Consider the following 21,687-nt stretch of genomic DNA (forward strand, 5'->3'; position numbering starts at 1 on the left):
TATGTTGCATCTTTGGTGTTCTGCCTTAAACGCCTCAGAAAAATAATTATTTTCAGATTCCTTATCAAAATATAGATGTTTATCATACTCTCTTTACCGCCATCATTCTCTTAGTCTTCTTCTTTTGGAGTACTCTGTCAGAAAGGTTTACAAGGAAATTCTAGAGATAGCCCAACTTGTTATTGATGATCAATAAGTGGATCAGAAAAACTCTTTAAAGTGATTTTTTTTTTCATTTTCATCTGATATTGCTGCTATAAACTCATGTTTCTTCATTCTCAGAAGGCAAATTTTAATTCTGCTTAGCAAATACATTCTGACAGATACGTTCATAAAACAAGGACATAATCCTCTACCAACACCTAATTTCTTATATAATCACAAACTAAAAATAGTGTAGCAGATGGAAATGACAAAAAAAGAAAAACAAATTCTCTTACTGCTACATTTGTGGTAAGATAAAATGCTGTAGGTGTTATTCGGATGACTCATTTTGCCTTAAGAAAAGGTACTGAGAACTGTCTCACCAGCTCTTCTACACACAGTAAATGGAGCACTCCAACCCTTGGTACAGCATATTAGTTTGTGTTATGTTACAAACTGTTTTGTCTTTGAACGGGGGATATATTCTCTTTTCTTCATTTTAAATAGAAATGTGTTGGAACTGATGAAATTATGAGTAAGCTGATTGCAAATGCAGCTTTGTATATGTTTAATACATTCTGCTACTTCTCAATATAGATGCCTGCTAATCCAGGCTCCAATAGGTAAGGATTTTAAATTGGGTCAACCTCTCTGCGGACAACGTACATGTTATTGCACAACAGCTCGCAATTATTCTTTATCCTTATGTGGTATTAAGGCCATTTATATAAATTGAACTTTCTTTATATCTATGGAAGTAAAGCAAAAGTATTATAACACAAATTGAAAGAGTTTTTTGTGGAATGACACAACAGACACAAATACTCTTAATTTTAATCTTATTTCTAAATATGTTTTGTAGATATTACATTCAGAATTACATCCAATTAAGTGAAAAGCATATGTCTCCTCTGAACAGTTGATCCACAATCACACCTATTATTTTTCTGCAAAAGAAAGTTAGCCTCTCATCCTTACCCACACAGCCTTAATCTTCCAAATGCTGCTTGAGCATTTGAATTTCTGCACATCAATCTCAGGCCTCCGTCCTGCCTTGATTAATGGTCCCCATCTATCATGGCACCATGTGGCTCGCAGGCCTCGCTACGGCAGACAGCTTTGCTTTAGAATAATGGGTGCACTCCATCCGAGTCTCTACCATGCAATGATTGTGCATCTCTGTGATCTATCCGTCAAGCCTCTCTGTCAAAAGGGACAACAGGGGACAGTGCAAGGGGAAGCAATCAGAACGAAGGAGGCATTGCGGCATGCCATTTAGCTACAGTATGTAACAGACTGCGTTTTATTGAAGCTAGCTGTGCTGACTGATAAACACAAATATTTTCTCACTGACAATCCGGATTCTCTCATTCTGTCACACATGGACGCGTGAAGCCTTGGAGACTTTCAGTCTGCCATCAATAACGTTGACAGGGAAAGTATAGCCACTAATGGTAACTGCACGTTTTGTTGTTATCCTTTCTTCTCTTTGTTTCTCCTATATTTTTAATAAATGAAGCATTTTCAAGGTTTTAAATATTTACCATTTCACTGATATAGTGAAATGTACAGCTTTCTGAAAATCTATTGGCAGGTCAAAACAATCACGCAATATACCTCTAATCTTAGAAAATGTACTGCATGGTGGCACAGTGGGAAGCACTGTCGTCTTGCAGCAGGAAGGTCCTGGGCTGATGGTCTGTCTGCATATAGTTAGTATGTTCATGAATGGGTCCCATAGTCCAAAAACATGACTTTTGGGTTTATTAACTCAAATCTGCACAGTGTAAAAATTATAAATATAAGCCTAAAATATTTACAAATCTCCCAATAATATTTAGTTAAAGTTCCCTTGTAATTTGCCCCTCAACCACATCCTACTTTTAGCCATTAACAAGTTTCTGGCACAATTTGGTTGATATTTGATACCTCAAGTTTGTTTGAGGGGCAGAGCTCATTTCCTTAGGTTTCTGTTTTATATCTGAGAAGACATCATTTTATACTAGATGAGAGTTTATTAAAAATATATATATATTTCTGCAGATTTTGGCAGGAAATTAACTCAAGTTTGAAGGAAATGTAAACTTGCTCTCTCATTGTCAAAGTTTGTTGAAGGTGTTTGTTGCGTGATCATCACATTCTGAAAAAGAGAATATTTCAATTGCATATTTAAATGTACCAACTTTATATAGCAATTTTCTTTTTTTTAAATTACAAACTAGTGCATGATAGCAGTAATTACAAGGACATCACTTGGTAAATAGTGTGACCTGTATTACCTATTTGAACATACCTGTAGGTCTCAGTTGTTCAGTGTTATTGGACTTTACTTTATTACTTTTTTTATTTGCTTTGCTTAAATGTCACAGCCCTATTACATTCCCTTCTGGGAATAGAGACACTATGTTGGACTGTTCTGTTCCACCCTATTGCTGACATTTCTTTTCAGCTGGATATTACTCCAAACATTTTCCCCTGGTTCACCACTCCTGTCAGTCTGCGCCAGATGCAACATGGGGCATGAGAAATCAATTTTTAGAAGTCTTATGGATAACACTGGTAAAGAGCTGCCAATGAAAAACATCACTACATATATTGCATGTTGCTAAATTAAAAAGAGGATGAGACCAAGAGAGAGATTTCACATGTGGTGACTAATTACAGATTTTTAAATAGAATGCGCAGCAGTTGTGAAAGTCCAGCTGATGAAATATCTTCAGTTTTTGATATGTGCTCTGAATTTTCTAGCTCTCTAACACATATAAGCATAAATTTGCATCTAAAGTTTTTGAAGCACAAGATGCTGATGCCTTTTGACTCTGAGAAAAGTTGTAAATATCATGTATTATTAAACATGACTAAAGAGACTGAAGAGTACGTAAGTGAAATAGTTATACTAAATTCATTCCAGGAATATAAGACTGAATTTGCTCAACTATGCCCATGAACTAATTAAAATATTTATGAGCTTATATAATTTAGTGAGACATACAAGATAAACTTTCAGCTGCACAAAAGTAAATACAATTTTTACAGTCTAAAATACCCAGGTGTTCAGGCAGCTGAAGAAACCATAACAATGCATTTAATTTGTGTCTTTTGTGGAAAACATTAATTTTGTTTACCTAATTATCAATGGTCAATTATTTATTTCTTGTTGAAAACTGCTTAACTGCTTATATAAAAAGTCAAACAGGAGGTCCTGTTTGTCCTCCTGATAGAAGATAGGAGACCCAGTCAGCAAAATTGTGATGCAGTTTAATTGGGTCAGCAGCTGCCTAACCGAAATTGATGATTAAACATTTATATGAACTTCAACGTTAAACATTGTTTTGCAAACATGTCAGCCTAGTATCTTATTATTATACTATTTGCTTTGCCTTCGATTTACATACTGGAGTTCTGAAAATCTGCAATGCAGATATGCTTTTGGTGAGTGAATAACATCATAACACAAAATGCAGCTCAACGAAGCTGATTTTACCTAAAACCTCCCCGTAATCCGTAAAAAAATGGTGCTGAGATTGCAAATAGTGATTTTTTTTTTTTTTTTTTTGAGGACTTGGTACACCTTTCTAAATACAACATATAGGGAAATATTTTTTTAGAAGAAAAAATTAAGCAAAAATGTAAAACTTGGATCTCAGTTGGCCAGTTAAGTTGATTTTGCCTTGAAAAGACCTAGTGTCATTTAATTCAATATTTAGCTTGAATCATTATGAATCATTAATAGCCAATGGTGTGTGAAAGTCTGTGTTTAAAGACTCAAACACAATTTTTCAGATGAGAATATATGTACCTCTGTCAGAGCTGCAGTTGTGGCTTAATTTTTGTAAATACTTCCTTGACGGTGACATTAAAAACACATGTTGCTAAATGTTGCTAAGTTGCCTTTGCTTCCTTTTATGCACATGTATTATTGAGAAACATTACAGAAAGCCCTTACGGTATGCTTGGTGTTTGCTTGATGTCATGCACCAGTAATATCATGTCACTTTGATATGAAAGTAAAATAAATACAAATAAATATGCAATGCATTTTGAGACGTCAGTAGATCCTTCAGATGGTTAGAAACAAAAAAAAAAAAAGATAGGAATAAAGCAATTTAAAATATGGCTTCCGATCCTGAATCCGGGAACATTTCACATTTAAAACGGTGACTAGACAGAGGAAACAACAATAGTACCTTACTATTTTTTGTACTTATTACCTTATTTTTTACTACTGATTACATGAAATACACACTACTAATGAAGCTACAGTTTCAGACATTGAGTTCAAGTCAAGTCTTGGGTCTTTAGAACACAAGTCCATGCACTGAAATCTGTTTTTGTGTCATAAGTGTAAATTGAGTCAGTCATACTCACTCATAATCCCTAATTTCTAGTATTTTCATTCTGTTCCTTTTTGTAATTCACAACTAGATATTTGTTCCAAATTGCATTTTTATCCATGTCTGTTTTCCAACCCTGTTTGACAGTCACTTTAGTTAATCTATATTATAAATTTAAATAATGTGCCAGTACGTGCAGTGTGTGTGTGTTTGTCATAAACGTGTTTTAGGAGTGCTGTTATTTTATTAAATTTGCTTTCTACATTTTAAGAAATTGCATACGAACACTGTAAATCAATGTCTGTTCTACTGAGCATATTAATGTCTGTGCAACAGCTACGGAAGAAGAGCTGGCAAAATATAAGGAAAGATTATCCTTGTGCAAATATGCAAAGAATTTGATGTATATCAGAAATTCAACCCTTCTGTGCATTGGGGATGACAAGAGCAGAGGTCTTTTAAATGTTTCTTTTCTGCAACTAATTCTCTGAATGAATGACTGAAAGAAAAGTGTGATGTTGTGTGTCTCAAGTTGAATTTCATCAAAAATGTACAACTAGTTAAGGTAAATTGCAGTCTTATGTTTGCATGCAAAACATACTTCCAGTACAGACTTTTGTCATAATCTCCCATAGATTTGCAGTTTAAAATGTTGTTTAAGAAAAGAGAAAGGCTTAATGAGCAAATGTTTAAACTTGCCCAAGATCAATACAAAGTATATGGCATTCCTTTGTTTTCATTCAGAATTTAGTACTGTACCATATGTGTTTAAAGTGATCTGGATGTTTTCAAACAGTGAAGTCTATCATAGACAAATAATGACCCACATAATGAGATGTGCAGTACACACAGAAAGTGACTTGCATGCCCCAACAATGTTTTTGCAAAGGAAGTTACTGACTGAGGCAGATTCATTGCTGCAGTGTCATATTTATGAAGGTTCATTCCTGTATAGTCAAGATTTTTACTAGTCAATGGATGAATGAAAATCAGAACAGCAACATATTTTATGCTTTCCCACTGTAGGTTGTGCAGTCTGGAAATTGTAAAGACACCACTTTCTCTGTAAATTCCTTCAAGTAATGGAGTTGTTAACCAGTCACACATATTTTATTCATCAATAATTCACCAATACCAGGAAAACATAGCAGTGTAACTGAGAGTGATTCTCTATAAACTGCCATCATTCCTCATTACTAATGAAATATAGAGGCCAGTGAGAGAAAGAGACTGCATTAAAATGTGATAACTATATGTAACGCGCTGCGGCAACACCAGTTGCCAAGTTGCCAGAACACAAAGTGCTTTACAGAGTGCAAAAACAATAAGAGGTGCATCTAAGTAAAAGCTTGTCTATATAAAAGTCTTCTGAATCCCTGTTTTTTAAGGGATTCAGCAGAGTCAGTCACACGGAGAGAAAGGGGCAAAGCATTTTGCTGCCCAGAGGGTGCTGCTTGAAAGGACTGGTCCCCGGCAACTCCCTAAAAGACCACCTGCTGTTGCACTTTATTTCGTACTTAAATTCTAATTGTTGTCTTGAGGCAAAGGTGGCAAAATGTAATTTTGTGGCCTCCATTAAAAAACAGCCAGTGCAAGACATTACGTCATAGAGTACCACTCTGGGTAAAAGTAATAGATTTTGCATCATAGATACTGAGTGAGTGAGTGAGTGTGGCGGCCAAAGTTTAAATAATCACATTGCTTTGAGGTCTTTTACACTGGTAGCAACATGTACTGCTGGATGTCAGACAACTTAAGAGTGCTTAAGTTGTCTGGCTTAAAAAAGACAAACAACAAGCAGTCAGCAATCTCTATAATGTCTGAGTTGATTTACTCTTAGGTTCTCCAAATGTCGAGGAGGACTTCAATCAGGATTTAGAAACAAACAATTCAGGAAATGCTAACAAAAGGAAATCAGGACTTCACTCTTCTTAGGCAGATTCTTGGACTCTCATCAAGATGCCTGTTGTTACTACATTTAAATACATGCCAATACAAATATCCAACCTGTTTTATTCTTACCTATATATTTTCTGCTACATTTATGCTGTCTGCAAGTTTTCTGTAAATGTATTGAACGTTGCTGGTCGCACATGTGACATGGCCTTAGAAAGTTGAGATTTATTTAGTTCAAGAATCATTTAGCTCAAGAAAGTGGTCAAATAGCTTTCTTTATGAATGTAATTCAAGCAAAGATGTACATCACCCTGTTTTATTTGATTTGCATAATACAGGATTCTGCAGAATTTGATATAACCATTTACACTAGTTTAATTTGACTTTCTTAAACAATTTGGAGTAAAACTGCACAAAAACGTCATTGTAATTATCTTAAAAATAAAGCTGCCAATACATTTATTGAAGGATTATATACAAAAATGCAAAGTATTATAAAAAATAAGATAACTTACGCATAATTATTGTTAACAATAATTATACAGCTGCAACTAAAAACAGCTACAAAGAATGTCCTTTTGGCTCCTTTGTCATTAGCTAAAAATTACGGAACATGTAAGCAATAGGCATTCCATCATACTACAACCTCTCCACCCCACACATTGTGTCACAACTTGAGTTTTCCAAGGGATTCTGTGTAATATCATTCACTGCTCCTATGGAGACAGAATATACTCAGTGGAATACTTTGCAATTTGCCATGTATTTACCTTCTCCCACACAGACACTGGTGATATTTAGCTTCCTTTCCTTTTCAATACTTTTGCAAACTGTTGTATTTGACAGGGGAGCTTGAAGACAAGGCAGAAGCCATTTTTTAAATCTCAGTGTTACTCCTACTACCTGCCAGCAGCTCATTTATTGTACATGGCAACATTCAAGATACACGTACACTGATATAAATATAGCATCATGCACTGAGAATAAAATACAAAACAGAATGAAGGGCATCCTACTTGCTCTTGTCAATAAATGTAGGCTTATCTTCAGTCCAGATCTTTTCATCTCTGTATACTGCAATGTTATCAGAGACGTAAATCATAAATTTTGTCCCACTAAGCAACAAAGATCACCTACCCATCATAATGTCTCTGTGAATATTAAAAGCCTTTAACAAAAGTTGACAATCAGCTGTTCTGTTTCTGCAGGATCACCAGCCATCACAGACAACTGCAAATCTGTGGATTTTTTTTATGTTTTACATGTTAAAAGGAAGTTTTGTGTGTGTACTTACATGTGTGCCCCATCACAGTGGGATGAAAAATCCAGTTGTTTCAGAATCAAGACAGAAAAGAAAAAAAAAAAAAAAAAAACACATCAAAAGGCAAGCTTCAAACTGTCCTGGAAGACTGGCATCAATGCATAATATAACAGATGAACAGAAGCTTGCATTAAGTAAAAAACTTAAAGGAAGAATGTTTATCTACTCTCTTAGGTGCTAGAAATTTGGTTTGAATTTATGTTCCTGTTTAGATAATGTCTTATTTATTTGCAATTTCGTGGGTTTTAGTTTATTCATTGTGTTAGTTCATTTGTTGTTATAGCTTGTGCTTTGGACTTTTTTATACTATTTATATCAGTTTCTGAGATTTTTTCCTCAAGTTCTCTCTGCTTTGTTTTTCTTTCACCTTTCTCTCAGGCTGCAGCTCTCCTCCCTTCTGAGCTGTTCCTTGTCCACTGAATGTCCTCTGTGCTTTCACTCAGATTCTTTCCATTCTCATCTGATTACCTACTTTGGTTTCTTTGACTTCCGCCTCTCCCTCAGTATTTAAGTTTCTTCCATTCCTGCCAGGGTTCTTCTGTGATGTACCTCGTTTCCCCTGCCTTTCAGTTAGCTTGAGATTTTTGTGTCTTCTATAATTTCATTTTTATAAATTATTATCTTGAGTTCATGTCTGCAGTTTGGTCCTGCCTTGAAACTCCAATACTTAATAGGGAGCTTCTTAAATATTTTATAGTTTAGTTATTTTTAAAAAGGCATTACATTGCTGTTGTAAAGCAAACATATTTCACATTTCTCTCCAATTTTTATATTGACTGATTTGACATTGACTTCAGAAGAGGTGTACTATACCTTTTTAAGAACGTCAAGCAGATTGATGCTTGATAAAACATACTGATTCTGTTTCAATAGTCTTATTAAACAAGCTTAAAATTAGCTGGACAGTCTGGAAAACACTGGTGGCTCCAAGAGAAATCATAAAGTTATAAGAAATGTCACTTTTGTTCAACTCCAAGGATTATTTCTACTTTGTTTTCTTTTTTTTTGATAGTTTGTGAAAACGCCCTTACAAACTACATAAGTCTTTGTGTCCTTTATTGTTTTATTTTCAGTACAATTTTTATCATTTATTGTTTACAATGTCAGAAAACTTAGGATTTTTACAGATATTTTGCCAATATAATGATTATTGAAATAGCGCATAACCTGTTGCTCTTATGAATTGATATGACAATTTAGAGTGTTGTATAAGTCATTTTTGAATACTGTGTGGTATGTGCTGCACTGAGTTGTTTTTTTATTGCATTTTTGTTTAAGCCTTATGAATCTTTAACAGACATATTATTGTTTGTGCGAACAACATTTTTAATTTTCCCTTAACTCAAATTTTAAAATACAGTTATGTTTATACCTGCAGTAAAATATAAAAGCTTATCAAAGTCTTGCATCTTCCTTTGAAAGAGTTTAACCTGGAAAACACAGCCAGCAAAACTCATCTGAACAACATCAATGAAGGTGACCCCTGAACAGCAGGGCAGACAGAGCACTGGCAACGCTTCAAACACAACTAAAAAAAAAAAAAAAGAAAACTTCTGATGATTCTACTTCATCCTCATTGTGTCTTCTGTCAAAAAGTCATCAGAAAAACCTTTTTGGATAATGTCGCAATTAGCAATGAATTTTGCATTTAATTTGATCTAAAATGGGGTTCTGTCAGAGGAATGGTAATATGAGCAATCAGATTAGTAGAGGCCACCAAAGAAAAAGAAGAAAAAAAAATCAAAACACTTTGGCTATGATTTGAATTGCTTATGAGAAAGACCTTTATTGGCCTTTGGACTAAAAGCTACTGTTTAGCTTCATAACTTAACACTGTTTTAGTTATTTTAATAGCACTTTAACACACCAATATTAATGGGAGATTATTAGGCTTATTCACATTTTATAAACCACCTATCCAACTATGCATGTGTCAGAGTAATATCTTACAGTTTACTGTTAATGACTGTTTTGTAATTGATAATGTTGGCAATTACATGAATACCTTCTCTGTTCTATTCATTATCCACAACAACAACAACCCTCTAATAGCTCATTCACTGAATGTATGGGGGGAGTGTGGTGCCGCACTCTATTCCTCTTTCCGTCACTATTTATAGCCCAAACAATTAAGCTGAGAAGACCTTCATTAGCCTGCTGCTATTCAGCAGGACCCCGAGTCGCCTTGCCAGCCAGCCAAACAGGTGTTCCTTAATAATCACAGCTGAATTGCCAGCAACACTGGTTTGCGATTTCCCCCCCATATGTTTCAAGTTGTTAGCGGTCCTCTACTGAGAAATGAATGACTTTCTAGCCTCATTACAATATCTTATAGCATTTACATGTGGATGTTGGCCTGCTGGCTGACCCTTATGCAAGTGACATTCTGCTTCAGTACTAGAAACAAATATTAAAACAGGTATTACAATGTTTAAAATTGTAATGTTTACCTCACAAATATTGCTTGCTCCAATTTCATGTTTGTTCTGAAAATAACATGGAGTATTTCCACATCGATGTCCGGTTTTGTTTTGGTCGGCGGTGTCTTATGTTTTTCATAACTGAAAAACATATTCTCCATTAGACAAATTAATTACAGCTAACACATCCTGCCATTTTTTTAACGTTGCTGTTTCAGGAGCTGGCTACAGTCTTCCACAGCATGTGCCAAAAGCCAGAAGATGACAGGCTGCCAGAGGTTTTAGAAATACTGCAATGGCATGACACCGCTTCATCCAATTTGGCTCTGGTTCGTCTATTATCTCATCAAGCAGTGCCAGCATACAGTCTCTGTTTCTTGTATACTGAGATGATGATTTTGACTTGGTCTAAATTTAATATGAAAAAGTGTCACACAGGAAAGCAGTGCATTTGAAGTGTTGGCTTAAAATACATTTGCTTCCAAAAAGCACACATTTTGAAATAACCTATTAGAAACTTAAAAATTGTATTGCATTATTATTTGGGCTTTCCTTAATTCTTTAAAGGCATTAGTGTGTGTGAGCTTACTAATTTGATTAATTTGATGGGAAATATAATATCAAAATTTTGTAAATATAAATTATTGTGACTATTTTTACAGAACTTCACAGAAAACGATTATTTAGATTTTGTCCGGTGAGGGAGTGAGATAAAAAATGCAATGGGTCTTTTTGTCTAGTATGTATAAATGCCCGGTTTCGATTATATTGCAAAATAACATTTATTAAGTTTCTCTTCACATTTGAAGTATCCTGTAAGTTTTCTGTACCAATTGCTACATTGGTACATTTTTAGATATTCTTGTCAGGATTTTAGACAAGTTACCCTCTTAATACAGCAGGTCAGTTTCAAAGCACAGCCAAATAGTATTACCATAGCCAACGAGTTACACACTGTCTTGCTTTGGTTTCCTTATTACCTTCTAGAAAATGTACTTTGCATTTTGTCCATTATGAAACTGTCAGCTGTTTTAAGGAGGGTGGGAAGATGTAATGTGATTGGACATCAGGGAATCCAGTCCAAATTTCATATACTGCTAATATATTCCTCCCACTAACAATGTATTCAACTAGCTTCATTCTGTTGTCAAGATTGAGCCTGTCTGTGCCAGAACTGTACTTAACTCTTGTTGCTAAAATTAGATGACTGAATGCACTTGTCATATTTTCAACAAACATTCTTAGAACTGTCCAATATGCCGTAGACATATTATTTATGTGAGTGAGCACTGCACAGTTATATGATGGAAAACTTTCCCTAAATTCAAATGAAATAACAGAGATGAGATGTGACTAGATTTTTCCTAACACAAATCAAAAATCATAAAAATAATTATAGTTCAATATGTCAGAGGTATTTTTTTCATGTGTGGATGACAGAGATATGATGGGGGTGACCTGCCAGCCTGTCAATTCTCGAAACCACAAAAAAATTTATGCAATTTTTAAAAACTCATTCTATAGAGTGGGCCATAAGTTTCCATACATAGGAGAACGTAAAATGTATATATTTATTTTATATTTCAGATACCCAGGAAGATGAGTTTGAAAAAAGAGCAAAGTTAAATTATACTGATGGCTGGATTGGGAAAGAGTCGCTTGGTTGTACAAAACTTTAACAGAAAACATGGAACGAGCATCACACACGACACTGTGGCAAAACATATTTGCAAGTTTCAGAAAACTGGAAATGTTGCAGATCAACCACAAAGTGGTCCACGATTTGCAGCAATTACAGAGTCCCACAAAAATAAAAACTGTTGTAAAATATAAAATGTTTACAATGTTTTTTCTATGTATGGAAACCTATGAACCACACTGTAGTATAAGTCTTCCCCTTCTTTCTAAGAGTGAAATCACATGATGTCATATCTCGCAGATGTCTAAAACTGCAGATATTTGTGAAAATTTCAATTAAGTGGTAATGTGACTACAAAAAAATTTAATGTTTGTAAATAAAAATCTTAATACTGACATGAACAACTATAATTCAGTAATATTGTTGAAGGTAGTCACACCATGTTGGTCAGGGGTATTATTAAGTCTCAAAGTGGATTGACTCAGATTGCTAATGCAGATAGCATCACAGGCCACTTTTGAAAGCAGTCCAGAATAAACCAGCCAAAGAGAATCATAAGGATTTTCAGGGTATATTTTAGCACCTGGAATGAATAAAACTGAGTAATCTGAGCCAAAGAAAATATGTATTTTGTAGATGCCTTTTTCTAATTACCCAGTAAACATAATGTATTGTTTTCTAAAGAAAAAAAAAAGGCATTCACATACTTTTGAACAGCACAAGAGTTCACTTCAACCGAACCGAGACCTAGGATTTTAGACAGACAGGAATTTGCTTTTTTGGTCCACATCAGGGTTTGATTGCGCCTTCACATCTCCCCAAACTGTCCAGACTTTCTCAGCAAACCAACTAGAGTTTGAATGAAATGGACTAAACAGTGCTGGTGTGACAAGATATATTTGGTAATAAGAAGAAGAATAGAAAAGAGTTTCAACACAAATTATGTAATGTGTTTTTCAGAAAAGCATGAACATTATGGATTTCTTTGTTTGCAGAATTTATCATTTCTTCTTAATTATTTTTAACTTTACACGTTTCCATTAGCAACAACTTCCAAGTTTTACATTGCTTTTTTGTCTTTTATCCATAATAAGTCATGTCGCGTCTTATTATAGACTGATGTTACTATTCAGCCGCCAACTATTTACCCGACATTTTGCACTTGTTTAAATGAAGCTGTTGGTCCACAGTCTCACTGTAATTATGATGAAATACTAATTTGCAAAGCCTGACCTATGCAGACATGCCTACGCTCTCAAATGTCTACTCCAGATGGCAGCAGGTACAAAAGATGCTTGTGAAAGAGACCTTTGTGCATTAGGACAGAAAGGACCTGTCCTACTGGAACATTAGGATTCAAAACATGCCTCAGTCACTGAAGATTTTAAATTAGCAATCTGGACAGTGTTCAAAAAGGTTTTGTCAATTGACAGACAAAAAAGATAAAATGTGCATCATTTTATCCAATTGTACATTCATGTTTAAGCAGATAGCAATTTTCTGCACCTACATTCAGGAAAATCTGGGTCATTTAGAGTGAAGTTTCTGACGTACAATAAAAACACTGTGTTTAACACTAATCCAATATCCGGCTTATCAGAACTGAATAAACAGGAGTTTATAATTGCGTTTTTTGTAAAGAGACACTTTATTACATGAAATTAGGTTTTCATGTAGCTCCATAAATGTCTATTTGGTTAACATTTGTGTGGCACACTGTGCCCATGAGGAACTGAAAGCATTTTTCCAACAACACACCCTGAAATAAATGCTATCCTCAAAGAGAAGAAAAGTTATTTTCTTTGAGACAAGAAATGTTAAGATCAGGGAACGAGGAAGATGAACTTTCTAACCTTTGCGCCACATAATGCCCCAATTTTCATATTCATAAATGTTAATTTTAGGATGTTGTGATTTATTTAATTATAACACTTTGGCTTCAGCCTACTGTTTGTGTTCCATTTAGATTTTAACTCCTAATACCATGGGACAAACGTTCCTTTAGTACCTGAGGTTCAACAGCAGTATCCTCATTTTATTTACTGCTGTTCACCCCCAGCTACAAATTACAAGTGCTGTGCTGAAACGCCCCGGTAGTAACTTCAGTCAAGAACAAATACTGAAGGAGTGCAGCAATTGATGTTTACCAATGTTTCATGATCTATTAGAGCCATTGTTACACTTTCAACTAAGAAAAGAAACAAAACATGTCGCTGTCAATAACTAAAAAAATTTTAGTGCCATTACAGCAGAGGACACAGAGATGAGAGAGTTCTGTGAAAGTAGGTTGGAGAGTAAACCAAGCTGCAGATAGGCTGTACCTCCGGCTTGAAGTTCCTGAGGTTGACAGAGGATACCGTTTCTTACCAAAGTGATGGAGCCCGACCTCGAGCAAAGGATCAGATTGAAGTAGCATATTTTTCTCCCTCTGCCTGTAGCGCTTTGAGCATTTTATACTTAGCTTTACTGGAGCAACTTGATGAACTCAAAGTCAGAAGTTGTGTCAGTGGCCAAATCATCTTTGTGTTTGGGACTGGAGGCGTATTAGAAACAAACAAAAAAAGAAATAATAATAATAAGAGAAATATTCTTTACCAAAATTTGATGGTTGTAGGGCCCAGTTCTAAAGCATCTGCGCTTGTAGTTTTTCCATGTTAAAACAAAAGAAATTTAGATCTAGGGCGTGTTGTGGTGGCACAGGGAATAGCGCGACCCACATTTGCAGGCCTTGAGTCTTTGACACGGCCGTCGCGGGTTTGGTTCCCGGACCCGGCAACATTTCCCGCTTGTCTTCCCCCTCTTTCTCCTCCTTTCCTGTCAGCCTACTGTCATATAAGGGACACTAGAGCCCACAAAAAAAACCCTGGAATACAAAAAATTAATAAAAATTTTAGATCTAGAAATGACAATGTCCATGTTTTCTTTGAACAAAATGCTGCATATATATTTATATATGGACTTACATATAGCAAAACTAAATTCTCAGTAATTAATATGTTAAAATTATTAATTAAAGGGATTCTTTTTCTGCCCCATTGTGTTAAATGACCCAAGTTCTCACAAAGTGCTTGTCAGAATGGCTTGCGGCAAATTCTAACAAAAGCACTGAAAAGAAAAAGCTTTCCCCATTGATTATGTAGTGTATTTCAGCCACTCGGCAGAAAAGAAGAAACACTAACTTTGTAAGTAATACTAACTAACCATTAGACACTAACTTACTACAGTTTTTGCCACCTAGTGTGTTTTGTGAAAGGTGGGATGTTGAAATGGCTTTAAGTCAGTCTCCCTCAATGTTGTTACAGCCCATCTCTTGCCTTTTATGATCAAAGTTTATCATGTTTGCTTCTTCCACAATGATAATTCACTATGTGACACATCTCAAATAATCTCAAACTGGTTTATTGAACAAGTTCATGATGGTCCAGATCTGGTGACAGTGTCTAGTTCTTGACCCAATAGAAAGTATTTGGGATGCAGTGGAATGGAAGAGTCACATAAGGATATGAACTGCTAGTCTGTCAATGGGACAAAAATATATGCAGAATGTTTCAAACACCATGTTGGCTTGAAAAGAAGAGGTGATTATATGTTTAAGTTCAAAATAATAATAATAAAAAAGCAAAGCTAAAGAAAATGTAGGTCAAGTATGTGTTGTAGTGTGTTAAAAGGTGTACACAAGAGTAGCTTCAAGTAACAGCCAGCTGCAGTTCCCTCCAACGGGCTTTCAGTATGTGTTTGCTTTTCTTGCTTTTTTTTTTTTTTCTATTGTCATCCTTCTTCAATAATACATGCCACATATGCTTGCTACTGAGTCTAATGTATGTGGTGTGGGATTTACGTTGGATTAAGCTTCAGAAGAATGGCTGGCAATCTATTGTTTGTTACTGGCATGCTACATTCCCAATAGGGGGCCTCGTTTGCAGCAGTTTCTGTTTCTAAGAAAATAGTTCCAACATTATATAATTTCATTTCATTTCGACATTGTGTGAAATGTATGCTTTTGGAGGGCCATTGATTTCAAACATTATGTGTATTTTTTTTTCCTTACGGCTTTACTCAGCCACAATAATGTCAATAATGAGTTATTTAGTCAAAGCCGACATCCTTTTTGACTAAGAGATTCGACACATCATTTCTTAAACAATTGCGAATGAATAAATGATCTTCTTTGTTAAATAATTTTGTCTTGATGATCAATCTTTGTCTGTAAAATCAAATGAAGTCTATTTTGCCTGATTTTGATGATGTATACAATTTTATTATGCTTGCCTGAATACTTTGTCATTCACAATCAGCACCAATTATAAGCACTTCATCACCACCTCCCTTCTGTTAATCATTAGTGCCATAAAAGGCTAAGGATAGTGATTCATCAAAATATGCCCTCTCTGTCTTGGGTACAACAACACTTGTCCAGCATTTCAAGGGTCCTGAATGAATACAGACAGACAATGACCCGATCTAAATGTGCATAAAATGCTTCCTCTTATCTTCACATCCCTGTGGTTTACATAGGAGTACGACTGAGGAAAATTAAAAAAACGCCGATCATCAGTGCTACACTGCCAACAGACACGGGCCAAAAGTGTTTGGCGTACTTGAACAAAACTTGGATAGTTTTAACAAAACATTGGTTCAAAAACTGTGAACCAATTTGTTAGCTGAGAAAAGGGAAAAGAAAAGTGCTGCTAATTTTTTTAAGACTGCCATTTTGAACTACACAACAAGGTGCCTTTGACATTTGCTCCAAAGATAATGCCTAAACTCTTGCTGCACAGTGTGACAATGACAAATGCATATTTCTCTCTTGTATATGACCTTTTGTTTGATCAGACTTCTCTAAGCCCCTTTCACAGGATGTATCTAATAATGTTATCTAGTCTGTTGTCTGTAGTTAAATTAAATTACCCAGCATGCACTTCTTCTTAAGGCTTAGTATTTTTTTTGTGTAATCTGAAATAATGCATAATCTGATGACAATTCTTGACATTATCAATCCAGAAATTGGTGTTGCAACTGGGGAGTTTATTGGTGGATTGTGTAATTAACCATTTTTATGTACTGGGGCTTTATGTGCTATTTTAAAAATTAGAGGTGGTTTTAGTTGTTCAAATATTGCTAGGCCTAAACTATTTTATAATAGTTTCTAAAATCTAAAATCTTTATCATGTGGATAAAGAGAAATCATTGATTCTAACCCAAATATTACTTGTTCACTAATCCCAATTTAATTATTCTCTTCCAGTCACTCTTTGTAGCCTTAAAATTAAATACCACTTTAGTAATTAACCAAACTTCGTACGCTACATCAAACCCATAACCAAATTCTTTTTTTGATGGGATTATCCAGGCCTGAATATGTATTGTTTTACCCAGTTCTTTTGGGAGTTTCTATTAGTAACAATTTACTCTACATTCTTATACCTGCTTGGGAAAGAAGAAAACTCAACATTATTTCAGTTAAATTAATAAGAAATTTAGTATGGAAAAAATAAAATAAAATCATATTACTGTTTTTCTCTGGCCTAAGTTCTATGAACTGTAAAGTCTGCTTCTGCAATGACGCTCCAATACAGTATGTAGTAATATTTGTAAAATGGCATCTCCAAAACAGATTTTACAAACATGCATGCAGTATGAGACGCAGTCCAACAGTAATTTACAATATCAAGAAACAGTTATAAAAGTTAGAAAATGAAAAGTTCAAAAATATCCAGTCACAAATGAAAAAAAAAGTAATATCAGTGTTTTTTCATGGTTAAATTTTTCTTAAAATATTGCCTAAATTGAATGTGCATGAGAAAAACATAATCCACATTCTCTTAGTATAAACATCTGAAACTATTTTTACTCACCAGTGAATTTTGAATCACAGTTCAGAGCAACCTCACCTTGTCTTGCCTTTCTTGCTCCCAAACTTAAGATAATGGGAATAGGGAATGAGGGATTATGAGATAAAAAAAAGGCATCAGGCCTATTTGGAAAGGAACTTTTCATAAATAGTAACTCCATGGACATGTATCCAATAGATTGGGCGCAGAGCTGTGAAGACCATAAGATGTTCCTGAAAAGTATAAAGGAGAGTCACTTAATGCACTGAAGACTGTTTGAGTCCACTGCTGGTACTAATGCTTGACCTGTGCAGAGGTAGGTACCAATTGTCATTCAGGCCATGCTCTCCACTCGCATGAATATTCCTTCAAATTAAGCCAGAGGAAATCGTTTGAGTATCTGAAGGAAAAAAAAAAGAAACTGAAGGGTACAAGGCAAAGCTGGAAAAACCAAGATAGTATTCCAGAAATTATATTGGTGGTGGCATTGGAGAGGTGTGTTGCTTCCAATCTTTATCCCCTGATCCTCTTTTTGGCGTCCAACTTGTCTCCAGCAGTGGTGGGGGGCATAAAGTGATAGAGCAGTGTTGAGTACTGCTGCTGCTGCTGCTGCTGCTGTGTTCTTTCTCCTACCAGCAGTCTCTGCTCAAATAAATGCCTGGTCTGTCACAGTTCTCTGCTGCAATGCATTAGATTCATCCTTCCCCTCATGCACTCCCTCTCTCGTGCTTGCCTCCTCCCTTCTTGCTCACTCTTATTTGTTCACTTGAGCTCAATCACACGTGAGAAGACACATAGGGAGAATAGAATACAAATAATCTTTCTTAACAAACCAGTTGTTCTTGGATTTGATGTATTTTGAGAAGTCAGAATGAAGGAGGAACTGTTTTGAGTTTGTGATCTACTCCCTGTCTTGACTGGGAGGGAAGACTAAGTCACTGCGCATTGGTAAGAGTGTACACCTTTTCTTATGAGAAACAAATCATTTTAAATAACTACCAGTAGTTTAAAGATTAGCAGCCAAAAGAAAAATAAATAATTGATTAGTTGATATATTTTTTTAAAATTCCAGATAAATGGAGTCTCATACTGATTGTATTTATCAAGACACTTGCCAAAAAAGGTTTGAAAATCATCCTTTTTTAAATAATTTTTTGCTGGTTCACTAAAAATTCTTCCTAAGTGCAAAGTGTCAGGATGCACTTGAGAGCACTCCAGTAATGAAACTAGCCTGAGTTAATTTACCATAATATTAATTTCCATTAGCTGCAACTGTGCATATCCTACTGCAATATGTAAAACACTATTTAATGGAAGTGGTCATTAGTAAGAAATGTCATCACACCTCCTTCAGAATCCCAGAATAGCAAATGTGGCCTCAATTTTCTTTTACATTACTCGCTACATTACATTATTTTTATTGTAGTATTAAATTGTTATTATACAGTTTCATTATCTTTTTAATGTTGTTAATCAAGTATTATGAATGGTTATAAGCAGGGGTGCAGCCAGGAATTTTGGGCCCCACTATTTGAGAAGTAAGCTAGTCTCTATATTGATTAGTTCTGTGTTTGGCTGCCTAGCTTAGTTGCTAGTGATGAGAATTTTAACTCTTTTCAGAGAGCCGGCACTTGTGGCTCAGCTCCAAAAAAGAGCCAGCTCTTTCGGTTCCCAAGCAGCTCTTAGTTTAGTATCATCTGCAGCCCCATATATTAGCATAACTTAGTAAGTAGTTCCCCATAGGAGAAGCCTTGCACTTGATTAATTTTATGTATTTGCTATGTTACAAAATCACACATTCTTACTTTTGTGTAATATTTTAATAAAACTTTTAATTAACAAAAACAAATGAACAAAATACTGCAAGAAAATATACTGAACAGACCAATAATAATAATAATAATAATAATAATAATAATAATAATAATAATAATAATATTCTATTATATTTATAATCTCCAGCCAGATGCTGCTTCTTTTACATGTGCCCATTATATTTATGGGTTTTTGCAACACACTCTTCTCTTCACCACTGCCTATTAATTCTAACCCGACTATCTTGTCTTTCCCCGCATAGTGGTAGGGTCCCATATTCTCACACGTGATTGGCTACAAGGCTGCTAATCATGTTACTCAAAGTTCTGCTGGTGGCCCTGAGGTGCAAAGCTCTACAACATTAACGAAGCACACTTACAAATTACTAAAACACTACAACATTAACAAAAACACTACAACATTAACGAAAACGGAAAGGGTATGTCCCAGTAGGAGACCTGAGAAATTGCTGATTGGACAATTGGCATATACGCTGGGTCCTACTTACGTCACCGCCATCTTGAAAGTGGCAGTGGGGAAGACCTGCAAGGTTTTACTGTACAAAGTGGACCCATTTTCTTTACGTTACGTTTTTAATTCATATATTGAAATAGCAAATGCACATTGAATTATGGAATTGTGTTAATATGTTCATGAATAGCTACATCACTGTAAAGGTATGTATGTGTTCATCAATAAAAACGATTTATCAGAATCAGCTGCATCAAGTGTAATTATTGTGCCCCAAAAAATGAAATAATCACATCAAAAAGTTTGAAACGACACTTTACGAAGTTACTTGTATTAGCTTCCTGGTAGATAAGCCACTTTCAATATGGCGGACGCTATAACGTATTGCAACAACGGGCCGACCCGTTCAAGCGATAACTTCCGGTTCAAAAGCACTGTCATTCAATCAGTGATCTCTCAGGTCTCCAACTGGGACATACCCTTTGCGTTTTTGTTTATGTTGTGTGTTTGAATTTGTAATTGTGCTTTGTCAATGTTGTACTGTTTTCGTTAATGTTGTACTGTTTTTGTCAATGTTGTACTGTTTTTGTTAATGTTGTAGTGTTTTTGTAATTGGGGCCTGCCCATAGCAATGCATAAGGAGAGCAGTGACTGACTTGCGAAGCAAGTCAGTCACTGCCTCCATGCATTGCATGGCAGGCACCTATTGTTCTACACCCAATAGAATGTCTCTTTATTATTGGGGCCTGCCCCATAGCAATGCATAAGGAGAGCAGTGACTGACTTGCGAAGCAAGTCAGTCACTGCCTCCATGCATTGCATGGGCAGGAACCTATTGTTCTACACCCAATAGAATGTCTCTTTAAGTATTATTGGGGCCTTTGTTCTATAGCAATGCATAAGGAGAGCAGTGACTGACTTGCGAAGCAAGTCAGTCACTGCCTCCATGCATTGCATGGCAGGCACCTATTGTTCTACACCCAATAGAACGCCTCTTTATTATTATTATTCTTAACTTCTTCTTCCGTCAACCGGAATGCGGCTCGCACCGCTGCGAGCCCACCCACAAAAGTGGTATCAAAACGTGCGGCCCGGCCCCGGCAGGTGTGCTATTATTTTTATAAGGAATCGGACTTACGATGGCGACGTAAAAAGCGAAAAACGAGCAAAATTTCCAACTGCCGAAACGCAGAGCATAACTGACACCAACTGACGCTCCAGTAGAGTGAGAATTGAAGCAGATTTCTGAACCCAAAGCGATTTTGAAATCGCCGTCACGCCCACAAATATCGCCCGATTGGTATCAAACTCGGTCATGACATTGATACGCGTGCCTGCTCCGGTAAAATGTGTTCGATATTTCTCTAGCATTTACGGTTTTCTGTCAAGGTGCTTCAGAGTGAAATCATGGGACAGGGTAACTGACGATCTCCCAGGTTCACTTCCATGTATTTCTGAAAATTTTCTGAGCCCTGCACACACTATTTTTTGTCTCATCACTGCAATTACTGTGAATGAGGTAAAAATATGAATTGCGGTACTATCGGAGAAGACAAATAGCTCTCTTATACGCTTCAAACGGTTTTTGAATATGTATTACGGTTCCTGAACGGCAAAGGTTTGTTCGGAGTGCTTTTTCCATATTAATTGGCTGGGTGTCTCACAAAGATAGAATTTTTTTCCCCCCTTTCTGTCTCAAACACACTGACAGTTAGCAGCTGATCCATTACCATAGCAACGGAACACATGAGGCCAGAGCAGCTGATTCATGGGAGGACACTCTGGAATGAGCTGGCCTTTAGAACTACTTGTGTTT

General features: G+C 35.8%; 1 protein-coding gene and 1 long non-coding RNA gene across 2 annotated transcripts in view; one reads left to right on the forward strand and one right to left on the reverse strand.

The window, feature by feature from the left end:
• The window catches only part of lrrc4ca (leucine rich repeat containing 4C, genome duplicate a), a 116,507-nt gene extending 98,661 nt beyond the window's left edge, over positions 1-17,846 (reverse strand). The window contains exon 1 of the mRNA XM_044124776.1: positions 17,610-17,846. The gene's annotated coding sequence lies outside the window, so the exon portion shown is untranslated. The remainder of the gene's footprint in view (positions 1-17,609) is intronic.
• LOC122835607 overlaps positions 1-21,687 on the forward strand; it is a 66,867-nt gene that overhangs the window by 22,371 nt on the left and 22,809 nt on the right. The gene's annotated exons all lie outside the window — the stretch shown is intronic.

This window comes from Gambusia affinis, linkage group LG08 (assembly GCF_019740435.1).
Source record: "Gambusia affinis linkage group LG08, SWU_Gaff_1.0, whole genome shotgun sequence".
NCBI lineage: Eukaryota > Metazoa > Chordata > Actinopteri > Cyprinodontiformes > Poeciliidae > Gambusia > Gambusia affinis.